This window comes from Ambystoma mexicanum, chromosome 1q (genome assembly GCF_040938575.1).
Source record: "Ambystoma mexicanum isolate Mex_15411 chromosome 1q, UKY_AmexF1_1, whole genome shotgun sequence".
Classification (NCBI taxonomy): Eukaryota; Metazoa; Chordata; class Amphibia; order Caudata; family Ambystomatidae; genus Ambystoma; species Ambystoma mexicanum.
This window is the reverse complement of record NC_090922.1, coordinates 1,331,513,336-1,331,525,550: the sequence shown is the minus strand read 5'-3', so window position 1 is coordinate 1,331,525,550 and position 12,215 is coordinate 1,331,513,336. Positions and strand designations below refer to the sequence as shown.

Genomic DNA, 12,215 nt, shown 5'->3' with positions numbered 1-12,215 from the left:
TTTCCTTGATGAATGGCTGGTGGCAGTGGTTTACTTGTTACTACCGTGGTGTCTTTACCGCGGGCTGCGTTCGTAGCTGCAGTAAAGCACCCGTGGGTGCCATTTTTGTCAAAATGGCCCAGTCTTCCTTTTTCACCATTTCTCTGTGGAAAGGTCCTTCTTGAGATTTACTCTGTGCGCCTAACCAGGTTTGGTCCTATTGTTGGCTTTGCCTTTGTCAGGATTCACGAGTGAAGCCCGCCTCTTGCTCCAGGGTGTTTGGGGTGGGCAGGAAGTGAGGGAGGTGACCGAAGCTCCCTGTGCTTAGTCTCCTAGGAGACCCAAATGCGCTCTGAAGTGATTGGCCGGCTGACTGTCCGGCAATGACAGCCACCTTGCTGTGACTGACAGCTAGGCTGGAATGAATGGGAGAGAACTGAATAAAAGGCAAGGCTTTTGGCTTGGAAGGCAGAGTCGACCACTGGACGAAGGAACTGAAGAATAACTTGAAGAGGACGCCTGCTGCAACTCCTGGACCGTTGGTTTTCCTGGTGAAGCCCTGCTGCTGTGCTCAAACTCCAAATTCTTATCGACAGAGCAGCCCCTGCAAGGACGACTTCTCCCTTTTGAGTTGGTGGGACCAATCAACTTCAAAGTAAGCCACCTGGACATTCTCTCAGAGGACCACCAGTTTGTGTGCGTTGCTTTTAAGTTGGTCAAGAGCTCTGGGAAGATCCTGTGGACTCCCAGGAAGCAGGACTGATCGAGCCACTTCAACAGAGTGCTGGACCCCAGAAGCAAGGAAAGTCCATCTCGATAGCCAGAAACCGCAGTGTTGCGATTTGCGGTAGTCGCAAGGAGCTGAAACACCGAAGTGCCACTTGTTTGAAGATTGCCGGTTGCGATCGGTGACCGTCCCATTGCATGAGTCACCAGAAGTCCTCCCTCTTGTCCCCACGACTGAGGCCCAGGAACCGTGAGATCTGCAGAGCTGCACAGAAACAGAAGTCATCTGCTGCCCTTTTCTTCAATTCAACGATACTGTAAAGTCTGAGAGAACTTACATCTTGTTGTGAAACTACACTTGTCTTCTGTTGGTGAGACTTGTTGTGGTTGTTCTGTAGAGTTGCTGATAGCTTCTTTACCTCACAAGCCTAAACCGCTTGTGGCCCTACTTTGAAATCTTCTTTCTACAAAAACTTTTAAAACATTGTGCGAGACTTTGACTTCCCTCTGAGAAGTGCTTCAGTTTCACCTACACTTTTGCTCAATTGACTTTGGCTTAGCCTGGCTCCCTGAATGACACTTCTTCCCTCTGTGAATGTGTTTGGTATTCTTCCAGGAAAGGGTTAACTAACTTTGCATTGGGGGTTTTTACAAACGTACTTACCTGATTTGAGAATTATTTGTAAGATCTCTTGTTGTGTCATATTATTGACAAACTCTAAAGTGTGTTTCGAAGTATATTTGAGTGTTACTGGTATATTGCTCCCTTCTGAAGAAGGCTTATTCTAACTGACTGATTATAAATAAATTAATAATTGTTTATTCAAGAAACCTTTTCTAAGTGTTTATTTGAATACTTGTCACTGTGAATCTGTGCAACTCCCCTACAGCTCTTTAGATAGGTCTGGCTGCTCAACACACTACCAACCTGTGTAGTACTGATTTATTCCAAAGGTTGGGTTCCTATTGCCAGGAGGACAGGGTTGTTGTAGTGCACCCAAAGGGTACTGCATACAATCTTGGCTAACAGAAGGCAGAGTCGACCGCTAGACTAAGGAAACGAGGAACAACTTGAAGAGGACACCTGCTGCAACTCCTAGATCTTTGGTTTGTCCGGTGAATCCCTGCTGCTGTGCTCAAACTTCACTTTCGTATCGACAGAAGCCCCTGCAAGGACGACTTCTCCCCTTGAGTTGGTGGGACCAATCGACTCCAAAGTAAGCCTTCTGGACATCCTCTCGAAGCTGGTTGCACTTCCACTGCTGCTGGAACCGAAGAGCCAGGGAGAGGAACACCAGTGTGCATTGCTTTTAAGCTGGCGAAGAGCTCCAGGAAGATCCTCTGGACTCCCAGGAAGCAGGACTGACCGTGCCTGAGCCACCTCAACAGAGGGCTGGGCCCCAGATGCAAGGAAAGCCCATCTTGACAGCCTGGAACCACAGTGGTGCTATGTGTGGTAGATGTGAGGAGTTGAAACACTGAATTGCCGCTTGTTTGAAGATTGCCGGTTACTGTCAGGGACCGTCCCATTTCAGTGCAGGAGTCCCCAGAAGTCCTCTTTCTTGTCCCCAAGACTGAGGAAGACTGAGGCACAGGAACACCAGGATCTGCAGAGCTGCACAGGAACAGTAGTCATTTCCTGCATTTTCTTATATCTAAAGGTACTGTACAGTCTAAGAATTTACCTCTCACTGTAGAGTTGCTTGCATCTTCTACTATTCGCAGGTCTAACAGTTTGAGTCCCTACATTGATTCTTCACTTTCTTCAAAGACTCTTAAAGCATTGTGCAAAGAATTTTCTTACCTGCAAGAACTGCTTCAGCTCACATAGACTTTTGCCCATTGACTTTGGCTTAGCCTGTTTCACTGAATGACTTTTATAGAAAGGGCCTTAAGGATTTGCCTGCTTAAGAATATTTGTGATCTCTTGTTTGTTCTAATAACCTTTCCTTTGACACATCTCAATGCTATTCTAAATGCTAAACAGTAATATAACAACGTCCACAGTGTCCTAGCTATTGAAGTCACCTGAGGGTGTAGGAAGTGTCTGTGTATTATCCCCAATGGGTGTTTGCTGATTTAGAAACTGTATTTTGAAGGTATTTGTGTGTTGCTATTATATTGCTCCCTTCTAAAGAAGGCTTAGTCAAATGACCGGTAAATAAGTAATTGTTTTTTATCAAGAAACCTTGAGTATGTGTTTATTTGGATACTTGTAGCTGTAAATCGTTGTGTAAATTCCCTACAGCTCACATTGACCCCTCTTGAGATACGCCTGGCTGCTCAACACACTACCAACCTGTGTAGTACAGACTTATACCAAAGGTTGGGTCCTATTGCCAGGAGGCTGAAGGTTGTTTTGGTGCACCCAAAGGGTACTACCCCCCCAAATCTTTACCTAACACTTCTCCATTGATCCCTGTTGCAAAGTTCCTTCTGAGGTCTTGTTTTCAGTCACAATGACAAGGAATCCACTGACTGGGTATTTGGCTGCAGTTCCTTAAGTCCTCCTGCTGCCAAAATCTTCAATGCGGAGGTACTGTGCTGACTTGGGTATGTACTTACCTTAAGTCTGTTAGGATTTCTGTGTAGCTATGGGTTTTTTTCTGTGATGGAGGCTTCTCATCCAGTGCACCTAGTCCCAATGCTAGAATCCTGCTAGGGTGTGTTCTGCGAAGCCCTTGGACCCTCTTCTAACTCTACTCACTTGTTTGCCCAGTCTTCCTGAGGAACCCTGACTTTTGCTACTTAAGAACCTATTCTGACACTGTCTGTTGGCCTCTAGATCCTAGTAACTCCCCCACCCCCCTTTCTGCCACTGAGAACACTCATGCTCCAAGAATAAGGGAAACATTTTTAAGGGATTGGGCCTTTTGCCTAGAAGAGAAAATAAGTGTTTTAAAGTTACTTGTAAAAAGTTGGTTGGTAACTGTAACTCTAAGAGTGAACAGTTAAAAAAAGTTCTTACTTACTGTTAGGTAAGATTGTATGCAGTACCCTGTGGGAGACTGCACCAGCCTTGTCTTTTTGGCAATAGTTAACCCAGCCTTTGGTATAAGCATGTACTACACAAGTTGGTAGAGTGACTGAGCAGCCAGGCTTATCTTAAGTGGGGTCCACACACTCCGTTTCACTAAATCAGTTGATACCCATTGGGGATGGCACACACACTTCCTACACCCTCGGGTGGCTTAAATAACTAGGACACTGTACATTCATTTATCACTGGCACATTTGGGGCAATACTGAGATTAGTGTCAAAAGGAAAAGATGAGGGAATAAAAATGATGGAAACTGTTTGAACCCTCCAATGCAAAGTAGTTTAACTTTGTGCTTTGCCTTTCCTCCAAGATAGGGTTAGAGGTAAGAAGAGTCTTCCAGGTAGCCAGGACAGCCAATGTTAGTTGAGCAAAAGTCTAGGTTAGCTGAAGCACTGCTTGTAGGTAAGTAAAAGTCTTGCACAATGTTATAGAAATCTTTGAATAAAATGAAATCGCTGTAGGGCCACAAGCTGGGAGGCTTGTGAGGGGCAACTCTGCAAGGGCAACCAAGACAAGTCTCAACTGAAAGCTAGCAAGGCTACACAACAAGAAGTAAGTCCCCTTAGTTTTACAGTACCTTTGGTTTGAAGAAAACTGGATACAGCTGGCTTCTGTTCTGTGTAGGTCTGCAGATCCTGTGTTCTTGGGCCTCAGTTGTGGGGACTCCTGCACTACGAATGGAAGGTTGGCGGCAGCAATGGGCAAACTTCCGATCAGCTGCACTTTGTGGTTTCAGCTCCTCGCGGCTCTCGCAAACCGCACCACTGCGGTTCTCGGATACCTTTATGGCTTTCCTCGCATCTGGGGTCCAGCACTCTGTTGTGGCTCAGGCTTGGTTAGTCATGCTTCATGGAAGTCCGGAGGAACTTTCTGTAGCTCGTGTCCGACTTAAAAAAACGAGACACACTATTCTGGTGGTGTTCTCCCCGGCAGTCGGTTCCTGCAGCAGCAATGGAAGTACAGCCAGCTCTGAGAGGATGTCCAGACGATTTCGCTTTGGGGTTGATTGGTCCCACCAATCCAAGGGGAGAAGTAGTCTGTTACAGGGCTTCTCTGGTCGAGGTGAATTCAGAGCTTCAGCAATGCAGCAGGGCTTTGCTGGGAGAACCAATGGTCCAGGAGTTGCAGCAAGCGTCTCCTCCAAGTTCTTCTTTGGATTCCTTTGTCCGGTGGTCGACTCTGCCTTCCAAGCAAAAAGCCTCCCCTTTTAAGCAGGTTTCTTCCATTCATTCACAATATAGCTATCACTCGCACAGCAGGGTGACCAATCACCTTTTTGGGTGCATTCCTGTAACCAAGGGGATTAAGCACAGGGAGTTTTGGGCACCTCCCTCCCTCCCTGCCCCTACCACACATGCTGAAGCCAGAGGCGGGCTTCACTTGTCAATCCCGCCAGAGACAAAACGAACAAAGGGACCAAGCCTGGTTTGGTGCACAGAATAAATCTCAAGAAGGACCTTTCCAACAAGAAATGGCAAAAAACACTGGGGCCATTTTGACAAAATGGCACCCATAGGTGTTTTGCTGCAATTGCAGTCCGAGGTAAAAACATAGAATGCTATCAAAAAGTAAACCACTGCCACCAGCCATTAATTGAAGAAAGGCGAACATAAAAATGTTACATGAGAAACTAGACACAGGGGCTATATGTAACTCCTACAGCACCGTATGGTAATATAGTGTGTGCTGGGTCAAAGTTACAAAATGTAAGTAAAGTCAATTTCACTTCACTGCTCTTGGAAACAGTAGTGTTACCAAGAGAACGTATTTAAACCTTTGGGAAATCTAAGACTTCCCTGGGCCACTACACGGAAGGTGCTGTCGCATTGCAAAGATGATGCCTATGGAGTTTGTCAGGCTCCAAAGTCAAAAACGGAGTCCAAATCACAGGAAAATACATGGGTGGGAAAAAGGTCTCACTCTCGCCAGGTTAGAAATTAAAAGCCCTAAAGTCAAGCAAAACGAGCTGGTCATCTCTAAGGTAGAAGAGAATTAGCACATTTCTGAGAATTCTCCCTAACAAGCTGTTATACTTGTGAATGGTAGAGCTGGAATCCACTCTAGAAAAGTAGCTACTGCAAGTCTCAACTGAGAAGAGTGAAGCTAAAGGCACTGAGGTAAGTACCCCAAGTCAGAACAGTACCTTTTGGTTAGAAGGTGAGTGGTCCAGCTGGCTTCTGTCTGGTTGCAGTGATGCAGATCCTGGGTGTTAGGTCGAGATTTGGATTAGTAGCCCGCACTAAAACCACCTCAGCCTTTTGGTATAAGTCTGAACTACACAGGTTGGTAGTGTGGTAGAGCAGCCAGGCTTATCTCAAGAGGGGTCAATGTGTGCTGTAGTGAGTTTACACTAAGCTTAACCGTGACAAGTATCCAAACAAATGCTTATACACCAGGTTTCTTGATAAAACAATTAATATATTTACTGGTCATTTCAATAAGCCTTCTACAGAAGGGAACAATATACTACCAACACACACACACACCTTCAAAATACACACTTAGTTTCTAAATCAGCAAACGCCCATTGGGGATGCCATACACACGTCCTACACCCTCAGGTGGTGATAGTAGCTAGGACACTGTGGACATTGATATATTACTGTTGATATTTAGAATAGTACTGAGATGAGTGTCAAAAAAAAGGTTATTAGAACAAACAAGAGATCACAAATATTCTTAAGCAGGCAAATCCTTCTGGACCTTTCTAAGTCATTCAGTGAAACAGGCTAAGCCAAAGTCAATGGACAAAGACTGTGAGCTGAAGCACTTCTGGTAGTTAAGTAAGAAAAGTATTTGCACAATGCTTTAGAAGTCTATGAAGAAAAAGAAGAATCAATGTAGGGCCACAAGCTGTTAGACTTGTGAGTAGTAGAATATGCAAGCAATTCTACAGTGAGAGGTAAGTTCGCTCAGACTTTACAGTACCTTTAGTTAGAAGAAAAATGCAGTAGATGACTTCTGTTCCTGTGCAGCTCTGCAGATCCTGGTGTTCCTGTGCATCAGTCGTGGGGACAAGGGGGAGGACTTCTGGGGACTCCTACACTGCAATGGGACGGTCACTGACCGTAACCCGCAATCTTCAAACAAATGGCACTTCGTTGTTTCAGCTTCTCGCTTCTACTGCAGATAGCACCACTGCGGTTCCTGGCTGTCAAGATGGGCTTTCCTTGCTTCTGGGGTCCAGCACTCTGAGGTGGCTCAGGCTCGGTCAGTCCTGCTTCCTGGGAGTCAGGAGGATCTTCCTGGAGCTCTTGGCCAGCTTAAAATCAACGAACACAAACTGGTGTTACTCTCCCTGGCTCGTCGGTTCACAGCTGCAGTAAAGCACCAGCAGCAACTGCAGTGGAAGTGCAACCAGCTTCGGGAGGATGTCCAGGTGGCTTACTTTGGAGTTGACTGGTCCCACCAACAAGGGGAGAAGTCGTCTTTGCAGGGGCTTCTGTGGTATACAAATTTGGTGCTTCAGCACAGCAGCAGGGCTAGACTGGGCAAACCAACGGTCCAGGAGTTGCAGCAGGCATCCTCTTCAGGTTCTTTGGATTCCTTCGTCCAGTGGTCGGCTCTGCCTTCCGAGCCAAAAAGCCTCAGCTTTTATGCATATTTGTCCCATTCATTCCAGCCTAGCTGCCAGTCACCCAGCAGGGTGGCTGTCCTTGCCGGACTGCCAGCCGGCCAATCACCTGAGAGTGCATTCCAGTTAACTAGAAGATTAAGCACAGGGAGTTTCGGGCAACTACCTCACTTCCTGCCCCCACCAGACACCCTGGAGCCCTAGGCAGGCTTCACTCGTGAATCCTGACAAAGACAAAATTAAGAAAGGGAGCAAATCTTATTTGGCGCACCTAGTAAACCTCAAGAAGGACCTTTCCACAAAGAAATGGAGAAAAAAGTGTTAGGGAGAATTCTCTGTTAAGTCTAATTTCCCAAACCTAGTGAGTCCCCCAGCAGCTTTGCTGGATTTTTTGGGGTTTATTTTTTTCTCCTGCTAAGAGTGAGACTCTCCCACTCTTAGACATGATTTGAGATATCCTTTGACTTTGTATGTGTTTTATGGGCTATGGGGTCTTTTACTCCATAGGGCTACATGTGTTTTTGGTATGTGTTACACAGCACCCTCCGTGCCGTAACACAGGGGTGTCATAGTGACCCCCAAACATAGACTCCGTATCCTGGGACTGACTACTGTCTCCCAGGGCATGTAAAGTCACCATTGGCTTTACTAGTCCTAAATTGTGAACAAAACCAGTACAAACCATCATATTGTGGGCGTACTGGTAGGGGCAATTCGATTTCCCCTGGGTCTGTTGTTCGAGGGGGCACTGTCCAGTCCCCCCTGAGTGAGTTTTGGCTGGTGGCAGTGGAAACTACTTTTTATATTCAACCGCAAATATATTCCTATGGGATTTTCCTTTGTTCGAGGCTAATACTTTTTAACATAGCCTCAAACATACCGCTGGTTTATTTATTTAATATTAATTCACCGGTTGGTATTTTTTGCCAGAACTCGGTTCCAAAATGGCGTTTGTTTGCTTCTGTGACTCCAACCCAAGTCGAGCCCTTTGTTCCACTTTTTGGCTGGCTTCCCCACAGAAGCCTCCAAAAGTGGTGCCACTCTGTCTGGGTACCACAGGGGGTGTGGGAGGGGGTTTAGGCACCCTGGACTGAGTTGCCTTGGTAACTCAAGTTGCACTCTTGTGTGATTGGCCCAGTGGTGAGCCGCCCGGCTCACCACTTAGCATGTTTGAGTGACAGCTAGGACTGATGAATGGGGGTTTGCTGCATAAAAGCAGGGTTTTGGGGACTGGGACTTGAGACGTCGCCACAGGACCAAAGAATCCGAAGAGGGAGAAGCTGACCCGACCTGCAACGACGACACCACCGGTGGAGCCTTGGTGAACCGACAGAGGAGATGTTCATCCCGAAGAGTCTTCTTCCTTTGACTGGTGGGGATGACCTGTTTGCCCGCCTTTTTGCCTTCCTGGATCATCTTGTGGCCGCCTTCCCTGTGCCAAGTACCCCGGCAACCGGGATACCACGTTTTTCCACTACCGCAAATAAAAGGGTAGTACCTTTTAACCGGAGAACTCCGCGGCTGGTTTCTTCCCTGGCAGTGCAACGACCTTCAGCTTTCCTCCATGTCGAGACCATCTCTTCCTCTGGACGACGACGCGACTTGCACCCGCTGCCAGGAACTGCCCCTGCTGGAGGATTCTCTCCACTTTCAAGGTACTGTGTCCGCCTGGCCTCCCTCACAACGGTCTGTGTGGAGTGTCTCTTAAATCCTCAACTTACCACTTGGGTTGGCCCTAGGCTGGCTAACTGAACTTTTCTGAGCTGAACCGATTCCTTTTTAAACTCTCTGCAAGACTTTCCAAGCCTTTTAAACTGTGTGATCTTGGGCACATTGGTGTTTTACTCTCCCCAAGAGGGAACCTGGCCTCTGAACTTTTTGCTCACAAGTAGACTTTGACTTTCCTGCCTTGCTGGGTGCTTCTAAAGTATTGTGTTGTGTGCTTTTCCTAATTTCTGCCTTTTACCTCCCTTTTTCTTAACTTATTGGAGTGCCATCTTTATTTAAGCGCTCACCTCTGTCTGGAAATAAGTGGTGTTAACTAAGACTTGTCTAATAAGGGATGTATATATATTAATAGTGACTTTGTTTTTGAACTTGCTTACAATAATAGTGCTAGAGTAAGTGTGTCTTTAAATAATTATATACTTGATACCAAAGCTCTGGTGAGTGTTTGCTTGTGCTACTGTATTTTGGTACCTATCTTGTATACTCTATATACTGTAACTCTTCTTGAGAGAAGTCTGGCTGCTCAGCCACAGCTACCAGGTAAATCTGGGTGGTACAGACTGCTACCAATTGGGCTTACTGCCAACACCTGTAGTCTTAAGCCTTTTGCAGTGGTCCCTAAGGGAACTGCACAGGTTTCTGCCTAACACAAAGACCGGGCCATTTTGACAAAAATGGCACCCAAGGGTGCTTTACTGCAGCTGTGAACGCAACCCGCGGTCAATGCACACCCCAGTAGTTAAAAGTAGACCACTGCCACCAGCCATTCATAGAGGAAAGGGTAACATAAAAATGTTACATAAAAAGCTAGACATAGGAGATACTAAGTAACCCCTCCAACACTCTATTATGAGGTAGTGTGTGCTGGGTCTAGAAAGTTACAAATGTAAGTAAAGTCAATTTCATTTTACTGCTCTTGGAAACAGTAGTTTATCCAAGAGAAGGTATTTAAACCCTTGGGAAATCTGAAAGACTTCTCTGTGCCACTGCACTGAAGGTGCTGTGTGTCGCAATATACAAAGATGCCTTTGGAGTTTGTCAGACTCCAAAAACAGAAATAAACCGTTACAATCACATTAAAATACATCAGATAGTGGGGAAAAAGGGTCTCGCTCTCTCCAGGTAAAAATTAAAAGTCCTAGAGGCCAGTAAATGATCTGGGGGTCTCTAAGGTAGAGAGAAATGAGCACATTTCTGAGAAATATCCCCAACACTGGGTTCCAGGGCCTCAGTCGTGGGGTCAAGAGGGAGGACATCTGGAAGACTCCTGCGGCATCAATTGGGAGGTCGGCGGCAGGTACAGGCTCTTTTCGGTCAGCGGCACTACGCAGTTTCAGCGCTCGATAAACTGTTCAACCGTGGATCTTGGATACCGGTTGGGATGCCTTCACTCCATGAGCCATGGACTCTGGTGAGTGGACTATAGCTCTGGTAGTCATGCTTCTTGAAGGCCCTGGGGAGACTCCTGGAGCATCTGGCTGGATCACAGACTCTGCACTCGACTACAGATTTCTCGATCCCTGGCATGCGGGTCCTGCAGCAGCGAAGAAGTGCAGCCAGTCGGGGGAGATGGTCGAGTGGAGTTCGTCTCGGGATTAGTTGGTCCTACTAACCCAAGTGAAGAAGTCGTCTCTTCTGGAGCTTCTCTGTTGAATTGAAAAAGGTGTTTCAGCAGAGCAGCAGGGCTTCACCAGGAAATTCAAAGGTCCAGGAGGATGCCGCAAGCTCCTTTCATGGTTTCTTCGTTGAGTTCTTCCCAGTGGTCGACTCAACCCTTGCCTTTTAAGTAGGTTTCCTCCCATTCATGCTCAGCCCAGGTGTCACTCAAACAGCAGGGTGGCAGCCAATCGGGACTGGGTGCATTCAGGCATTCCTAAAGACAAAGGACAGGGGGGTTTGGGGAACCTCCCTCACTTTCTGCCCTTCCAGATACACTAGTGCCAGAGGTGGGTTTCAGTACTGAAGCCAACCAAAGGCAAAACGAACAAAGGGCTCAAACCTAGCTTGGCGCGCAGTGTAAAACCCAAGAAAGACCTCACAAACAGAAAATTGAGAAAAAAGAAGGCCTGGACTAATTTGAGAAAATGGCGACCCATGGGTGCTATACTGCAGCTGAGGATTCAGCCTCAGTATATTCAGGATATATAATCAGTATATATCAGGATTCAGGAAAATTAAACCACTGCCACCAGCCATTTAAAGTAGTGAGGGTAACATAACAATGTTACATGAGTAGGTAGGATAAGGGGCTACAAAGCAATCCCCCAACACTCCACATAAGATGGATGGTGTGTGCTGGACCTACAAAGAGAAAAGGTTAGTAAAGTCAATTTAACTTTACTAATCTTGGGAACAGTAGTTCACACAAGAAAAGGTATTCATACCTTATGAGAAATCTAAAGGATTTCCCTGTGATACTGCGCTGAAGGTACTGTGTCACCACATAACTAGCAGATGCCTTTGGAGTTTGTCAGACTCCAAAAACAGAGGAGACGTATAACCCAAATCGGGTAAAAAAAACAAGAGTAAAAGGTCTCATTCACTCCAGGGTTAAAATTAAAAGTGCTAAAGTCCAGCAAAAGAGCTGGGGGGTCTCCAAGGTTGAAGGAAATGAGCACAGAAATTAGATTTCTCCTCAACAGTCTCTAAGGTGGGAGGAATTTAGCACAGAAATGAAAATTCTCCCTAACGACCCGCCTCCTCAAAGTCCCCTCAACAGTGTGTAGGACTGCAATCGAGGTGGATTTACTGGGCGGTAAGTGTTCACTGTTGGAGCTTGTGAAAAGGCATTGAAACTGCATACCGACGTGGGAGTCAGAAAGACTCCTTGTTGAGGGCCCTTTCTCGTGACTGCCGCTGCGACATCCCTTCCAGATTCCCTTCTTCTGTCACCACGACCAAGGAACAGGAGACTGGATCCACTGCTGCGACTGGATTCTTTCCTATGTTTCTTAGATACTCATAAGGTACAGTTGGGCTCAAGGTCGTACTTACACCAAGCCAAAGTGTCGCTCCTATGTGACTGGAGTGCTGTATCGGGTGTTTGGGTTTTCGCCCTTGCCTAATACTTGTGCACCTATAGGAAGTCCTTTCCAAGGTCCTTTTTTTTCATTCCACTAATCCTACATTAAAGTAATTGAAGTATCCTGTGGCCTTTTCTGCTACTG

The 12,215-nt window shown here is 46.4% G+C and overlaps 1 protein-coding gene across 4 annotated transcripts in view; it reads left to right on the top strand.

Moving 5' to 3' along the window:
* The window catches only part of PRPF38A (pre-mRNA processing factor 38A), a 130,017-nt gene that overhangs the window by 73,808 nt on the left and 43,994 nt on the right, over positions 1–12,215 (top strand). The window lies entirely within an intron of this gene.